Source organism: Macaca nemestrina, chromosome 4 (assembly GCF_043159975.1).
Source record: "Macaca nemestrina isolate mMacNem1 chromosome 4, mMacNem.hap1, whole genome shotgun sequence".
Lineage (NCBI taxonomy): Eukaryota > Metazoa > Chordata > Mammalia > Primates > Cercopithecidae > Macaca > Macaca nemestrina.
The window spans coordinates 118,997,062-119,012,690 of NC_092128.1; positions in this window are offsets into that span (position 1 = coordinate 118,997,062).

The window sequence follows — 15,629 nt, forward strand, 5'->3', positions numbered from 1 at the left end:
CAAGCAAGGAGTACTCCCTGACATGGGGTCGGAATGATTCGCTCTCACAGAGGATGTGGGAACAAACTTCGTGAGAAGTTACCACCTGCATGGGTCTTTGCAGATGAGGAATGGGGGAAATGACATCTGAGCCTAAGAATATCAGAGCAAATGGAAAATACTTAATGAGCAGTGGATGCTTGCTTGTTATGTTGGAGAGCTATAGCTAAAATAGTGGTTCCGGTAGACATAAAGACCCCAGGTGTCTCGTTTTTAGAATTTCTCTTACATTCCAGAATGGCTGCTAGATATCTAGTTATCACAATATTCAAAGCTGAAATAAAAGAAAAATTGGACTAAGGGGATAATAGCACATCTATTTCAAGAGCTTCCCTGGCAACCTCACCTGCATACTTAGGCTTATATTACATCACCTGGAAGTATTCACATGACCCTAACTAGCTACAACAGTGTTTGGTCAATGCAGTTTTTATCCAGGCCTCTGACCACCCTAAAATAAAATGAAGGTTCTGATTCGATGTGAGAAGAACTAAACAGCTACTGGATAGATAACCAGCAGTCACTACTATAGAAACACAGAGAAGTTTTGTGGCCATTTTGCTTGGGAAAAGAATGCATTCAATCTTGGACATGTTGAATGAACCAGGTAATGTTAAATTATGTGGCTATTTTGGGCAATCTAGGTTCTAAGAGTGTTACTATTTTCAAGATTACAGATGTATGCTAAGATCTGTGGAGCAGATATCATTTATATTTATAAACATTACTGTCAAATTGAATGTGGCAGATAAAGAGAAGAAAATTTTATGGATATTTTCCATTTGGGCTAAATAAATAGCATTGTCATTTGCTCACAGTGAGAATTCCTCTTGAGAACTTTAATGAATAAATGTTTCTTGCTGGAAAGGGTTGCAAATTACAGAAAGAAGTCAGAGGCATTTTTCTTAATTATTTGCTATTGCTTGCAATCACAAGAGACATTTCACTGTCTTTCACTGTAAGTGAATCTATCACATTTTTTCTCCTAAGTTAAAGTGTTTTAAAGAAACACTCTTTACACTAAAATGTTTTAAAGAAAAATTAGGTCCACTGAATTAAAGGTATATCTGAAACCTCACAAAACTCAATGGTTAAAAAGCACATCTAGAAATTTAATGAGCATATTCTTCTTTCCAATACAAGGCAACATTCTGAACCCCATATTTGCCTTCACATTTATGTTCCATGGGTGTGGCTTGGTATTGATGGATGACAACTGTTGTTGGTGGGAGTCTGTTTGTTACTTGATTTTGTTCACGAAACACTGGGGACTCTTTGTGGGGTTCAGTGCAGGGTGAGGAATCATTGCTTCCAATCTGCTTACACTTGCACTTAGTGTCACACTGCAGCTTTTTCTACCCACACATAACCAAGTAAAAACTTTGCCTCAGCATAAGTTTAAGTGAATTAGGGTAGTATGCTACAGCAAGGCAGCAAGTCCAAGGGGGAGTTCATAATCTGGGCATCAGGAGACCTGGCTCTACTGCCAATCAGAGTGTGATTTCCAAGCCCCTTTGCTGTTGTGTGCTTCCATTGTCCTCACATTTAAAATCATGACAAGATCTTTAAGAAGATTAATGAAATCATCAAATTTCCACAGAGGGTGCACAAATACACAATTTTAGAAAAGAAAAGGGAGCATATCTAAAGATAGAAATGAAGAGTAATAAGAGAATAATATGAAAAACTTTACGCAAAATATTCAAAACCAAATAAATAATATTTTTAGTAAACCAGTAGGAATCAAGATTGTCTCAAGAAAACAATAGCGACTCCAGAAAATGAATCAACCAGGAAATGTCATCACAAGTATATCCCTACCAGTGTCCCATCCCAATAAAGCAGACCCAGATGGTTTTACAATTGTGCCATTCTAAAACAGATAAACTCTCTATTACGCAAGCTATTTCAGAAAATGAACAAATTCTATCTCATTTTAGACACCAGTATAACATTGGCGCACAAACTTGTCCAAGAATACAATAAAAGACAAATATGGAGAAATTAATGTATGAACATGGATACAGATAGAACTAATGTAAATAGAATCAGTAGTATATGTCTCATAATACAATGTGATTTATCTAGAAAATGCAGTTGTGATATAAACTCAGAAACTATTAATGTAATCCATTGCATTCAAAGGTAATAAATGGTGTCAAATGCAGAAAAAATATTTCATAAAATATAATAATCTATATTAGAAAGTTAAGATTACCAGTAATTTTTCACAATCTGATATGATACAACTAATAATATTTATGAAGTTTTAAAAGCTGAATTGTGTTACACTGTCAAAATATAGCATACCCTTCTCAGGAAACTTTATTTATTATTTTTCTTCTGTCTTGTATATTTGATACCTCTCTTAGAGCTAGGCTCTTTCTAGCAACACTTAAGACGCTTTAGTCTCTCCCACTATATAAAATACTGTATCAATGCCTCATCAGTGTCCACTCAATCAATAATCCATCCCTCCAGAGTCTGCTCCATCTTCACCTCCCACTGCCTCCTCTGCCTGTTCTACTTTGGCTGCTGCTCCCTCTATGCCATCAAACAGTCCCAGCTAAGATCACTGAGGGTCTCCATTTTCCTAAGTCCAATAGCTAATTCAAAATTCACACCTTCTCGCCTCTCTGTTAAGATACTTTTTATTCCTTGGATCCCATGACTCTACACTTTTCTGGGTGTTTTCCCCCTCTCCTTATTTTCATTTTAGGCAAATGTTCCTTCACATGGCAATAAACTGGGGGCCTTTGAAAGCCTAGTTCTTGGCCTTCTGATTTTCCCTCTATATTCTATCTTCTATCTGTTCCTCACCAATTATCCCCCACAGATTGGTTTATCCACAGCAGGCCTCTCTACTGAGCTCTAGACATGCAACAAGGCCTACTTGGCATCTCCACTGAAGTCTCATGGGCTCGTCCTTCTCACCAAGAGAACAGATGAATGTGCCTTCTCTCCAAGCCAACCCATTCATCTCCTTTGTGTTCAACATGCCAGGGAATATTACTAACAACCTTCCAGTTGCATGAACTATCTTCTGAGAGTTTTCCTTATCACCTGCTGCTCCCTAATGTTCCAGAATCCATCCTTTATGAGTCCTGGTGACTTTCCTTAACATCTCTTGCTGATGATTTTTTCACTTCTTCTTTCACTATTTTAATGAACAACTCTATTATTTCTTGCTTGGATAATAGTTTTACCATAACACTGGTATCATAACTGGTTTCCTTTGATCTAATTTTGCCTGTCTATCATCTGCCTTCTGTGTTCCTGAGGGGGTGGTTTGTTTGTTCGTTTATTTGTTTTTTTGAAATGTAAAGCCAAGAATGTTGTTATTTTGATTAAAACTCCATGCTTTCCCAATGCTCTCGGAATAAAGAAAACACTTTTAATAATGCCTGGAACATCTTGACTGGCTTTTCTTCCACATACCTCCCGCTTCAGCTGCTAGAACTGCATTAGCCTTGTGTTCTTCCAATGTGTCCTAATACCCTCCTGCTACAGAGAATGCGTGCATTGATTTCCTCTGCTGTGACCTCCCTTCTTTCCCTCTTATTTACCAAGCTAACTTCTTCTCCCACTTCATATGCCAGCACAAATGTCACTCCTTGTGGGAGCTTTCCTGAACACTGCCCACAGTCCTTCCCTCTGCAAATCCCTCTCATTTCACCCAGTACAACTCCTTCATAGCAAGTACCATGATTATAATTTTACTTGTGTGCAATTATTTGAAAAATGTTTATCTCCCTCACTAAATTGCAAGTTCCATCAGGGCAATGACAATGGGATGGAGGTGGGGAGGTGTTTCCCTTTCTCCATTTTATTCCCAGTGCCTGGCACTGAATAGGTGATCGATAAATACCTGTTGAAATGATCAGTGAATGTATTAATTCATTCTTACACTGCTATAAAGAAATTACCTGAGACTGGGTAAATTATAAACAAAAGAGGTTTAATTGATTCACACTTCTTCATAGCTGGGGAGGCCTTGGAAGACTTACAATCATGGCAAAAGGAGAAGGGGAAGCATACACCTTCTTCACAAGGCAGCAGGAGAGAGAGCACAGGGTAAACTTATAAAACCATCAGCTCTCATGAGAAGTCACTATCGCTAGAACAGCATGAGGGAAACCACTGCCATGATTCAATCACCTCCTATCAGGTCCCTCCTCAGACATGTGGGGATTATGGTGATTACAGTTCCACATGAGATGTGGGTGGAGACACAGAGCCACATTGAATGAGTGACTGGCCATCGATTTTGCTTTCAGAAGAGTGCAGACTTCCCTAGGCCTCCAGGGTCATGTTTAACGTGGAGGTCAAATTGGCAGCATGAAGTGGTGTGGGAGCACTGGGAAAGTCAAGGAAAGGTCGACAGAGAATGTGGCATTTGAGCTGAGAGAGGAGCTGATGATACAAATAACCACATTCCAAACGGGAGGTGGGGGTAGTCCTGGGAAGAAGGCACAGAGGCATGAAAGAACTTAAAGTGTTTGAGAATCTGCAGATAATTCATTCTGGTTGAAGTTTAGCATGGCTGTGAGGAAGTATCAGGGAAGGCAGATGAGGGTCTGGTCCTGGGCTCACCCTTTAGACCTGCAGGAGCAGACACGAAGATTAGCAGCAGGTGCATACCCTGATTAGGTCTGTAATTCAGTAAGAGAGCCTGCCATCCTGTCTCCCTCTTATTGTTCATCTGGGTGTGTTTTAGAGTAGCCTCTGATCGGACTCCTACACAGCTCTCCATGCTGCTCAAGATTGGTTTTCCAGACTCAAACTTGATCGTAAAAGGCCTCTTCTCACAGGTCCTTTGCTGACCCCAGACCATGTCCCTGTCCTCCTTTCAATGGAGAGCCTGCCTCTGCTCCCCTGCCCTGCACCACCTCCAGCTAGAACACCAAGCCTGCTCTTGTACAACTGTGTCTCTGGCACATGCTATTTTCTCTGCTTGCCAAGGCTCATTTGTTGCTTTCCAGGGGTTGTTTTTCAGGAAACATTACTGTTTCCTCTTTTAATTCTTCCTTGAACCCTTTCCCAGCTCAGAGTGTTAATTGTAACCTCTGAGCATCTCCATTTCTATATATGCCTTTGTTGTTAAAAACTGCATTTTTTCATATTAGTTTCCTTGTATGTGGTGGAAGTTTTCAAAAATAACTTCAGAATCAGATGCATGATTATATTCCCAGAGGCTCACAGTGGATCCAGTTCTAATAAATGTTTACTGAAGGAATAGAAGAACAATGTGGAGGATGGAGACAGGAACTACATCAACCTTAAAAACCGCATAATCACTATTAATCATTGCTACTTGAAACTAAGCAATAATAAGTGAATAATTTATTTTATTTAAGAGACTCCTCAATTTCCTGTTAGGCTCTGTCAGTTCTCGACATGGTCCTGTACACAACCCTTTCAGCTAATGCTCATGGACACGGAGACAGTGTGCATTTTTTTCCATGGCCCTGGGATGTAGGAAAGTTCCCTGAATATAAATGTCTTTGCATGAATCCCATGGTCATGTGCAATACTGAAGTCCTTGTTCTCCAGAGTTAGCAAGGTCTCCCTAATTGCTCTTGTGTTTTCCTTGAAAACCCTATCCTTTCTGTTTTCTAAGAAAATACTTGTACATTTTTAGATGCATGAAAAGTGTATCCATTTTTCCTTCAGTTTCTGCAAAGTGAAAAATGTGGAGTTATTCCCCATCTAACTGCAATGCCAATGAGGAGAAGAAAACACCCAAACTTCAGGTCCCAGGCATATTTAATAGAGTGCTTAGGAGACACTCACCATACACCAGCTTAATTTCATTTCCCTCAAGTTGGTAACAAAATCTTCATAGAGACTTGGCACCTTTAGGGAAGGAAATGTTTTGCCCATCAGATAAAAGCAGAAAACATGATTACTACTAATATAATACTGATAATATCTCCTGTGTTTGATTACAGAAAGAAAAGGGATACTAATCTATTTTAAAGACAATTTTCACAAAGATACCGGTCATCGCAAAACTCAGACTGGACACTAGATTAGTTTGGGCAAAATTTCTTTCCAGGGCTTAGAGTATGGTTACTGAAGCTTGTGAGATACTCCATGTCTTTAGACAGGAGATCGGCATAGGGGAGAACAGAGAGAAATATGAATGGCCAGGCAGCCAGAGGAAGCCGAGCAACGTGCAATACCAACCTCTTTAAGAGTATCTCTCCACCCTGAGATTGTTATTGAACTGGACTGGGGTCTGCTTACTCAGTGCAGCAAAACCAAACACTGACATCCGGATAGGAGCGAGAGAAAGTGGGGCATTTGTTTGCAGCCAGCAAACAAAATTGGGCAGCTCATACGTAAGAACTGAGCTTCAAGGTGCCTCACAGGTAAGGGTTTTTAAAGGTGGGGAGACAGAGGTTACAGGAAAATCATAAATGAATACATGGAGACTACATTGGTTTGACATTGAAAGACAGAACAGCTCAAAGCGGGGGCCCACAGGTCACAGGTGGATTCAGAGATTTTCTGATTTGTGATTGGTTAAGGAGGTGAAGCTTGTCTAAAAATTTAGGATTAGCAGAAAAGAATGTAAGCTCTGGCCCACAGGAATGGCCTCCTCTAGGATCCTTAGGAAGAAATTTAGAAGAAAGAATGACCATTAGACCTCAGCTCTTGTTTCCCGTTATCTGAGGTCTATGTACCAGTGAATCCATGTGGTGGGGATCCAGGTTTCTGATAAAACAAAAAACAAAAAACAAACAAAAAAAACAACTCAGGGACATATGTTAAGATACCATCTTTAGTTTCTATAGGGAACCAAGCATTCCCGTGACTCTAAGTTCCATGGGTATTGTTTTAGTCTACTATTTCCTTCTTGCTTATCAAGTTGCTCATTTACTTCTTAATGCTACCTAGGTGCCTGCAATTTCTCATGAAGGAACTCAAGATTTTTCTGTACTCCCATGGGTGGTGGGGCCAACAGGCCTCTAGCGGGGTCTTTACTCCATCTCACGATTTCCTGCTGGCCACTGAGTTGAGTTCGGAGGGGAGGGGACAACAGTCTGGATCCTGAAGAGGACCTACAAGAGCATGGGATTTATGACAACACAAGAAGAAAGGCAGAAACTTGGAAACTGGCAGGCTGTCATAGGACAAACTTTGCTTCTGAATCATTCTTCTTAAATCTCAACTTTTATTTTTCTTCACTATACCATTGCCCTCTGGATTTTTGTAGATTCCGTTTTTATTATTTATTTATTTATTTGAGATGGAGTCTTGCTCTTTTGCCAAGACTGGAGTGCAATGGCATGGTCTCAGCTCACTGCAACCTATGCCTCCCGGGTTCAAGCAATTCTCCTACCTCAGCCTCATGAATAGCTGGGACTGCAGGCTTGTGCCACCATGCCCAGCTACGTTTTGTATTTTTAGTAGAGATAAGGTTTCACTATGTTGGCCAGTCTGGTCTTGAATTCCTGACCTCAGGTGATCCTCCCACCTTGATGTCCCAAAGTGCTGGGATTACAGGCATGAGCCACAGTGCCCAGGCTAGATTCCTCTTTTAATTTTTACAATTTACCCTTTTATCTTCCTTCTAGTCTTAGGACTTATATTGTAATTCAAGAGTGCAATGAACTTTGGTACTTCATTACTCTTACATAATTGCAACTACTCCTTTTGTTCTTATGTTATTCTGATCTCTTCTGCCTGAAGCACAGTGACCTAAAATAATAAGCCAATTCTCAGTTTGGTATGTGCAGCCCTATTTTGTCCAGCAACAGCCAGAAGCTGAGTTTTGTTTGGTCTTCCAAGTTGCTCTTGGTAATTGGGAAAGTCTTTGATGAGAACAAAATGCTTTTACCACTCAGTAATAGCTGTGTATCTCCCACTCAAAATTTAAGTATCGAAGTTCTAACCCACAAGATAATAATTTTAGGAGGTGGGGGTGAAGCCCTCATGAATGGAGTTAGAGCCCTTGAAAAAGAGGCCCCACAGCGTTTCCACCACATGAGGACACAGAGGGAAGGCACTGCCTGTGGGGAAGCAGGCTCTCACCAGCCACTAAATCTGCTGGTGCTGTGGTCTTGGACTTCCCAACCTCCAAACCTGTGAGAAAATAAATATTTGTTGTTTGTAAGCCACCTAGTTTATGGTATTTTCTCACAGCAGCCTAAATTGCCTAAGACAGTGTCTATGTAAACTAATTTACACAATGCAAAAAATAATCCAAATATTGTGTTCACAAGTGGAATGGTCTATGTAATACAAAAGTCAGATTTTGAAGTTAGACTGGGTCTTATATCTTAGCCCTAGAGTTGCCGTAACAAAGTACCACAGCCAGGATGGCTTAAAAAAACAGAAACTAATTCCCCCAGAGCTCTGGAGGGTAGAAGTCCAAAATCAAGGTATTAGCAGGGCCATGTTCCCTCCAAAACTCTAGGTGGAATCTTTTTTTGCCTCTTCTAGCTTCTGATGGTGGCCATGCTTGTTTTGCATTCCTTGACCAGAAGACACATCACTTGAGTCTGCTGTCACATGGTGGTCTCCCTGTATACATCTGTCTGCACATCGTGTTCTCCTTTTCTTACCAAGATACAAGTGATGCTGGATTGGGGTCCACTCTGATGACCTTTTCTTAATTAACTCTGCAAAGACTTTCCAAATAATATCACATCCACAGTGACTGAGGGTTAGGACTTCAACATCTATCTTTTTGGAGAACACACTTCAATCCATAACACACGGTGTCACTTAAGCATTTTGAATTTCAGTTTTATTAAGCTGGGGATAATAATGCTGACTTCACAATGTTTCTGTGAAATGAAATGGAACAGCACATGTAAATGACTGCCATGGTGACTGACTAATATTCTGTTTTTCCCCTCACCTCCAAGAAAAGGTGCATTCATCCCTTTTCCATGCTCTCCCTTTTCTCTACCTTCTTGCTGCTTGCATGAGGCATAGATGACAGTTCAACAGCCCATATCTCAGATTTGTTTTGTGACCAAACTGCTGTTTAGTTCTAGATCTGTTTTTCTGAATATCCACTTGGAATCTCCCTTTGAATGACCTTAAGACCTTTAAGCCCATTATCCAAAATCTAATCAATGCACTTTCTCACCAAACCTTAATCCCTCTCAAGCATAACTATCACACTCATAGGACTCATATTGTAATTCAACAGTGCAATGAACATTGTCTTTGGTACTTTCATTACTCTTCTCACATCCAGTCCACTATGAAGTCCTATTAACTTTGCCTCCTCTATCTCTCTCAAACCTTTCCTTTTATGTCCATCTCCACTGTAAACATTCTGGTTCAAGTAGCCTTTACTTCCCACCTGGCTGCTGCCTCTTAGCTTTTCTACCTGTGTACCTGTGGTGTACAAAATAATAACCTCCTGGCTGACAATCCCTAGAACCTGTGAATATGTTACCTTACATAACAAAAGGGACTTTATAAATGAGATTAAGTTAAGGACTTTGAGATGGGACAATAGCCTCATTATCTAGGTGGGCTCAAGGTAATCACATGAGTTCTTATGTGGGAAAGAGGGAAGCTGTAGAGGCACAGAGAAAAGAGGTGATGATGGAAGCAGAGGTTGGAATGATGAGCTTTTTAGATGGATGCGGGAGCCAGGCACAAGGAATGCTGGTGCCTTTAGAAGCTGGAAGGGATGAGAAAACCCATTCTCCTCTGGAGCCTCCAGAAGGAGTACGTTCAGGTCAACATCTTGATTTCAGCCCAGAGAAATCCATTTCCAACTTCTGGCTTCCAAACTATAGAATCATAAATGTCTGTGGCTTTAATCCACCATGTTCATGGTAATTTCTTACAGCAGCAACAGGAAACTAATATGCTACTGTTTGCCTCTTCCTGTACATTCTCGACACAGACAAAATAATGCCATCTTCGAGAATCAGATCTGATCATGTCAACTCCCATAGTCACTCTAGTGATTTTGAGTTCTTCTTGAAACCAAAATTAGATAATCTTCCTGACACATTCTTACATCCTTGGTCCTTCTTCTTGAAACCAAAATTGAGTTCTTTTTGAAACCAAAATTAGATAATCTTCCTGACACATTCTTACATCCCTGGTCCACACTGGTCTGAGCCTTGTGTAAGATCAAGCTCTCCTTACTCTTCTTGTGAGATCAAGCTCTCCTTACTCTTCACGTTCTCCACACTGAGGTCTCCCAGTTCCTGGATCTCACTGGCTCCTTCCTGCTACAGGAATTTGCTCATGTTGTTCCTGGTCCTCAGAACAGCTGAGAAGCCCTATCATCACTTCTTACAATACTCTCTTAGTATCACGCATCTTCTCTTTTTAACCCTTGGCATCATTGCCACTGCCATTTTACAGTTCTTGTTTTTTACTTTGTGTCTCTTTTTCTACCTGATTTTATGTTTACTCCTCCACAGAGTCAGGGTCAGGGCCTCTTCTCCTCCCTCTTCCTTTACATCATTGTGTCCCCACCCTCTAGCTCAGTGCACGTGTCATTGTGGGTGCTGAAACTTATGAGTTTAGGCAAGGAATACACAGAAGAACTCCAGCAATCTCCAGGCTGGAACGTGTTTATATTGCTGCCTGAACTCTTAATAGCATCTGTAGCTTTGTAATGTATCTACTTGAATAATTCTACACTGACAGTGTTTCTACACATCTGAAATCAATAAATTAACTTGCATCATCATTTCATAAGTTCAGGAAAGGCATTTCTTATGGAGTTATCATCATTTGCATGTCAGGATATTTCTGAGGCACTGAAATCATTGGCAATTCAATGTAGGAAGTGATAATGTTAGTGTTTCATGGTTTTAAAAAATCTGTAACAGTACATATCCAATGTGTTCTAAATCTTTATGTCTCAGAACAGTAAATTAATACAGGTAAATAAAGCTAAAAAAAAGAATAGAATTAAGCTCCAATCTGATGTGAATAAGAGCGTAAGATAATGTTTAATTCTTGAACACATTCAGTTATAAGCCAACTGGAATATCAACAATCCGGAAAAGATTAAATAAAATGTTTAAAGTACATTTTTCAGTTCAAAAATAGGTTATTTTCGATGCTCATGGCACTTACAATTCTTTAGAAATATTCTGTCCTTTTTATGTCACAAGTGTGTGGGAGATGGCTGTTTCACATAAGAATAAGTCTGGTTCAGGCCCTGTTATGAAGTGTTTCTCATTCAGAGAACCCAAATCCACAAAAACCCACTAATCCTAATCACCCAGCTAATCCTTTTGAGAAGAGAGTGGAGACAGGGTGGAAGGTGAAGGTGCTGCTCAGGGTATCAATTATACTTTCTGTTTTTCCAGAAATGTGGTCTCCTCCAGGAGAAAGAATTTACTGAGCCTCTGGCTGTGGAAGGGAAGCTGGGTGGGATAGGGTGGGGCAAAGCAATGGGTGCTCAACCCAAACTCTTGTAGAATCTATTCCAAAATTTTCAAATTAAAGAGGACCAAAGACAGAGGCTGTCATGATTGACATGGGGTCATCTGAGAGGAGTGCCTGTTCAGGGAAGCAGGACAGAGGGAGCGGCAGGGGCTTGGATTGTGTTGGAGGGAGTAGAGAATTTGCTGCTTTGTGAACTTGACCTTGGGCAGAGGACAGTTGCTCCATCCACATGTTCAGGCACACTATGGTCCTACCAGTACCTGCAGGGGTTCTTTTAATTCAGTATGTTGTGATGCTAACAAAAGGGCTAGTTAGGAAGGGCCTGCCCAATGGGGTGAAGGATGTTGTTTAGGTGGCTGCTACAGTTACTGGAGCACAGGTTGAGACAGGCATGGTGAGAGTTGGAGCTGGACAGGTTGATAAGGCATGGTCATGAAGGGCCTGCAGGGCCATGTTTTGGAGTTGAGACTTCAGTCCAACAATGAATTCTATGGGACATTGTTCCAGGAGGCTTTTTTCCTATGGTTCTTGAGCAAATGTCTTGTACACGATCTCTCCCAACACATTCTAGCTTATACCATGTTGGTCAATAGGAAACTGTTGAGGAAGGTTAACAATGGAGTAAAAATGTCCTATTTTGGACAGACAACCCTGCTGTTCCACTAGGGTCCAGTTGGAAATAAAGAGAAGGCGAAAGCCCCAGCATCCTCCAAGTGGCTTTGGCCATCATCTGAGTAACAATACTGGAGGACCTTAGCTGGCACAGGTGAGTGGGGAGAGATTTAGAAAGCAAAATTGATAGAGGTTCAGCAGAGAAATAAATATGTAAACATAGTAGAGAGATATGGACTGGAGGAAGACATCTGGCAAATATAGAGAGCTGTAACATCAAAACCATGGAAAGACTGACATTTATTAAACATGAAGTGTGGAGAAAGAAGAAAACACACAAATGCTAAGGAGACTGAAATGCCAAAGAACAAAGGGAGATGAGCCCTTGTTGAAAAGCAAGAACCAAGTGAGGTAGAGGAAAATCAGAGAAGAATAAAGAATCAGAAGAAATGTGAGCAAAGGGTTTCACCAAGGGAGATGGCAAAATGCTGCTATAAGCAGCCTGCTAGAGCAAGCTCCTCTTCCAGACCACAGTTATCCTTCCTTAAAACTTCTCCCTTTCCAAGTCCCTGGCTGAGAGTTTTGGTTACTGCTGTGGATTTCTTCTATCAGATATGCTGCCTCCTGATCGTTATCACCTCAGTCCTTATCAAGGGGATTGGCAACGTATTGTTCCTCTCGCTTCTTGTTTTGGGTGGACATCTTTATTCTGCTTCCTAGATATGGCCAGAATCCTTTCTCCTTCCCACCCCCCTCACTTTGCAGTCAATATCCAAGATGGATAAGGCCCATTATTCTGAGAACACCTATCATTTTTTCAATGAGAGTTGTCTGAGCCATTTACTCTCTATATCTAAAAAATACCTTGGAAAGGAGGGAAATGCAGCTACTACTGCTCAGAGGTGACTTCACTACCATCTGAGGGACTGCTTAGGAGTAGGTTGGCAGGTACCAGGGGCACTGGCCCTACACTCTGCCCTGGAAGGTTGAAGCCAGAGAGCAGAAACTCCCAGGTTCACTTTCAGCAGCAAGTAAACATCAGTGCAATGTGACAGGGTTTCCCAGAAGTTTGCATGGGTCACTTTACGTTGTTGTCTCCCAGCAGTAAAGTGATGATGGTCACACTTTCTGTGTATCTAGATTATGCCCTCTTGGGTGTGATGCGTGTCTCCTGGCAGTGACATACAGAGGTGTTTTCCCACTTCTCCAAGGAATGGAGTCACTGTGACCATTTGACATCCGGAGTGGAACAAAGGAACTTTGCAAGCCTGGTTCAAGAGAAGGGTGAGGGAGCCTGTGTGTCCAACCTTTTTACCCTCTCTGGACCACTTCTTTGCATCTGTGCTTCATTTTCTGATCACAGCAATGTTCTCTTTGAAGATGGGATAGGAGTAGGGACCCATGCTCCTTGTTGCCAGCACTTGACCCAGCTGGCACAGGTAAAGCAGGCCTAGTCTCAAGTAAGAAAGCTGGTTCCATATTGTGGTGAGACTAGGAGAGTGGCAGAGAGTGCCTTAGCCTCACATCTACCCTAGCTAAGCTCTGGAATGCTCTCCACTCTTAAGCGATGCAAGGGACAAAAGACGTTTCTCTTAGGATCACAGGCTCTCTCCTCTGGCCAGCTCTGAATGCCTATCCCTCATGACAGTTACATCCAGGTAAGGTATGGAGAGGAAAACACAGTCTCAGAGTTTAAAGTCAGGTTTCATTATTGGTAATGATTTCAGGACACTCAGTAGGAAGAGGAAAGTGAAATGTGTGGTTCTAGATTTCAAACTTCCAAGTAACTGTCAGGGTTTGTGAAGCTTCTGGGATTTTTATTCTAATTGCAACCTAATGTATTAACATGTTATTACTTCACGAATGCTGGCAGAAGACATGATAGTCCTATGTCAGAAACAAAGGACTTTATCACTCATGGAGAAGCAAGCAGCATTAGCTTCACTCTGGTTTGCATTGGTTTCTCTTTCTCCCTAAGTTTCGTGGGCTGACACATGTGGGTCTACATGATGCCTGCCTATGAAGTGGGTCAGGTGACAGCAACAAGACGTGGAGCCTGGAGAACTTATTGCATTTGCATAGAGCAACAAGCAAGCATGATCTCTGTCTGGGGGATGGAGGTTGGTGGCACTGTTACATCATCCTTCATTGATGCTGGACAAACACAATCCTGAGAAAGGGGCCAGGATTCTTGGCACACTAAGCAAAAACAGGCAGGAATGCTAAGGCACCACGGTAGGTTGCCTTTCTGACAATGACTATCTGAAAAGGATGCTGTTAGCATGCTTTTTAAAGAAATCATGTTATTTGTTTAACTAAATATTTAATATCTATAACAATGTTATAGCATTAGTTGAGTGTAGTAGATCTGTTTTTAGTTGAGATGTATAACGTATTTATGTATGTGACATGAAGTTATAGGGGTTATATGGAGACAGTTTCCCCTGCAAGGGTTTCTAATGCCTATGCAAAATTCTGAATGTGGAATCCTGGGGATTTCCAGTGGTCCTGTATCTGACATGTTATTGTCCAATATACTGAACTTGTAACATTTGTTCTTAATGCACAGATAGATTAATCTCCCTGCTTCCACTCTTCATGTGCTCATGAAGTATATAGCTCTAGTCACCTTCATCCACTCCCTTTCCCTGGACACAGCAACACATGTATGATGAAAGATCTTTTCACAAAGATGGTATCCCTCTTCTGTGACTCTTTACAATAATCAATAGCACAGATATTTTCTAGGTCTGTGCATAAGTGGATATACCTGCCACTGTATGTATAGGACCTAGAGGATACAACCTGATAGAACATCGAAGAATCTAATACTTGGCAGGATAGCTCTGTTGCTACTGCTCCTACAAATGGACGAACTGAGTCATTCTCTTACCATTGTGGAATTTGCCTACAACAATTCACCACCCTTCTTGAGGTAAAGCATACTGTTCCCTTGCAACTATGGCTTCTCTGTCACTGGCTCCCTTGACTGCTGACTGCGCCCACCACCCTCACTTCTGGCAGTAGCAGGAGTTGTGGACTTTCCAAGAGGATCTGTGATATATTTTTGGCCATGCCAATAGGCTGAGCAAGTTTTGAGGACCAAGGTTTTGTTCCAGTGAAGGCTAGGGCAGCCCTATTAGTTTATGCTACAATAATAATGAAGGACTAGTGAAAATATAATCATGAAAATCTACCCATAGTCACCATAAGAGTCTCCAAAAGGCTCCAGAATGTTCCAGAATGGCTTCCAGCAGGTGATCCCAAGAGGTCTCCCGGTGGGACTCTTGGATTCTCTGGTCCTTACACTGGCAGGTCATGCAGCACTGGGCTAAAGCACAGTAAAGCAAACTGTGCACAGGACAAAAGGTTATGCCAAGTGACCATTTTACACCTCTCCTCTCCTCCTTACTCCTTCCACTTTTAATGTTCTTCACTTGCTTACTGTCACACTCCGGGTTTCCAGATCACTAACTCCTCTCCCACTTCACTTTCTCTCATAGGTTTATCCATTCTTTGGATTCCCTGTGGGATTGTTTGCTCTGTGGCTGTCATCTCTGCCTTCAACCCTCACTGCTCACCTGGTTCTT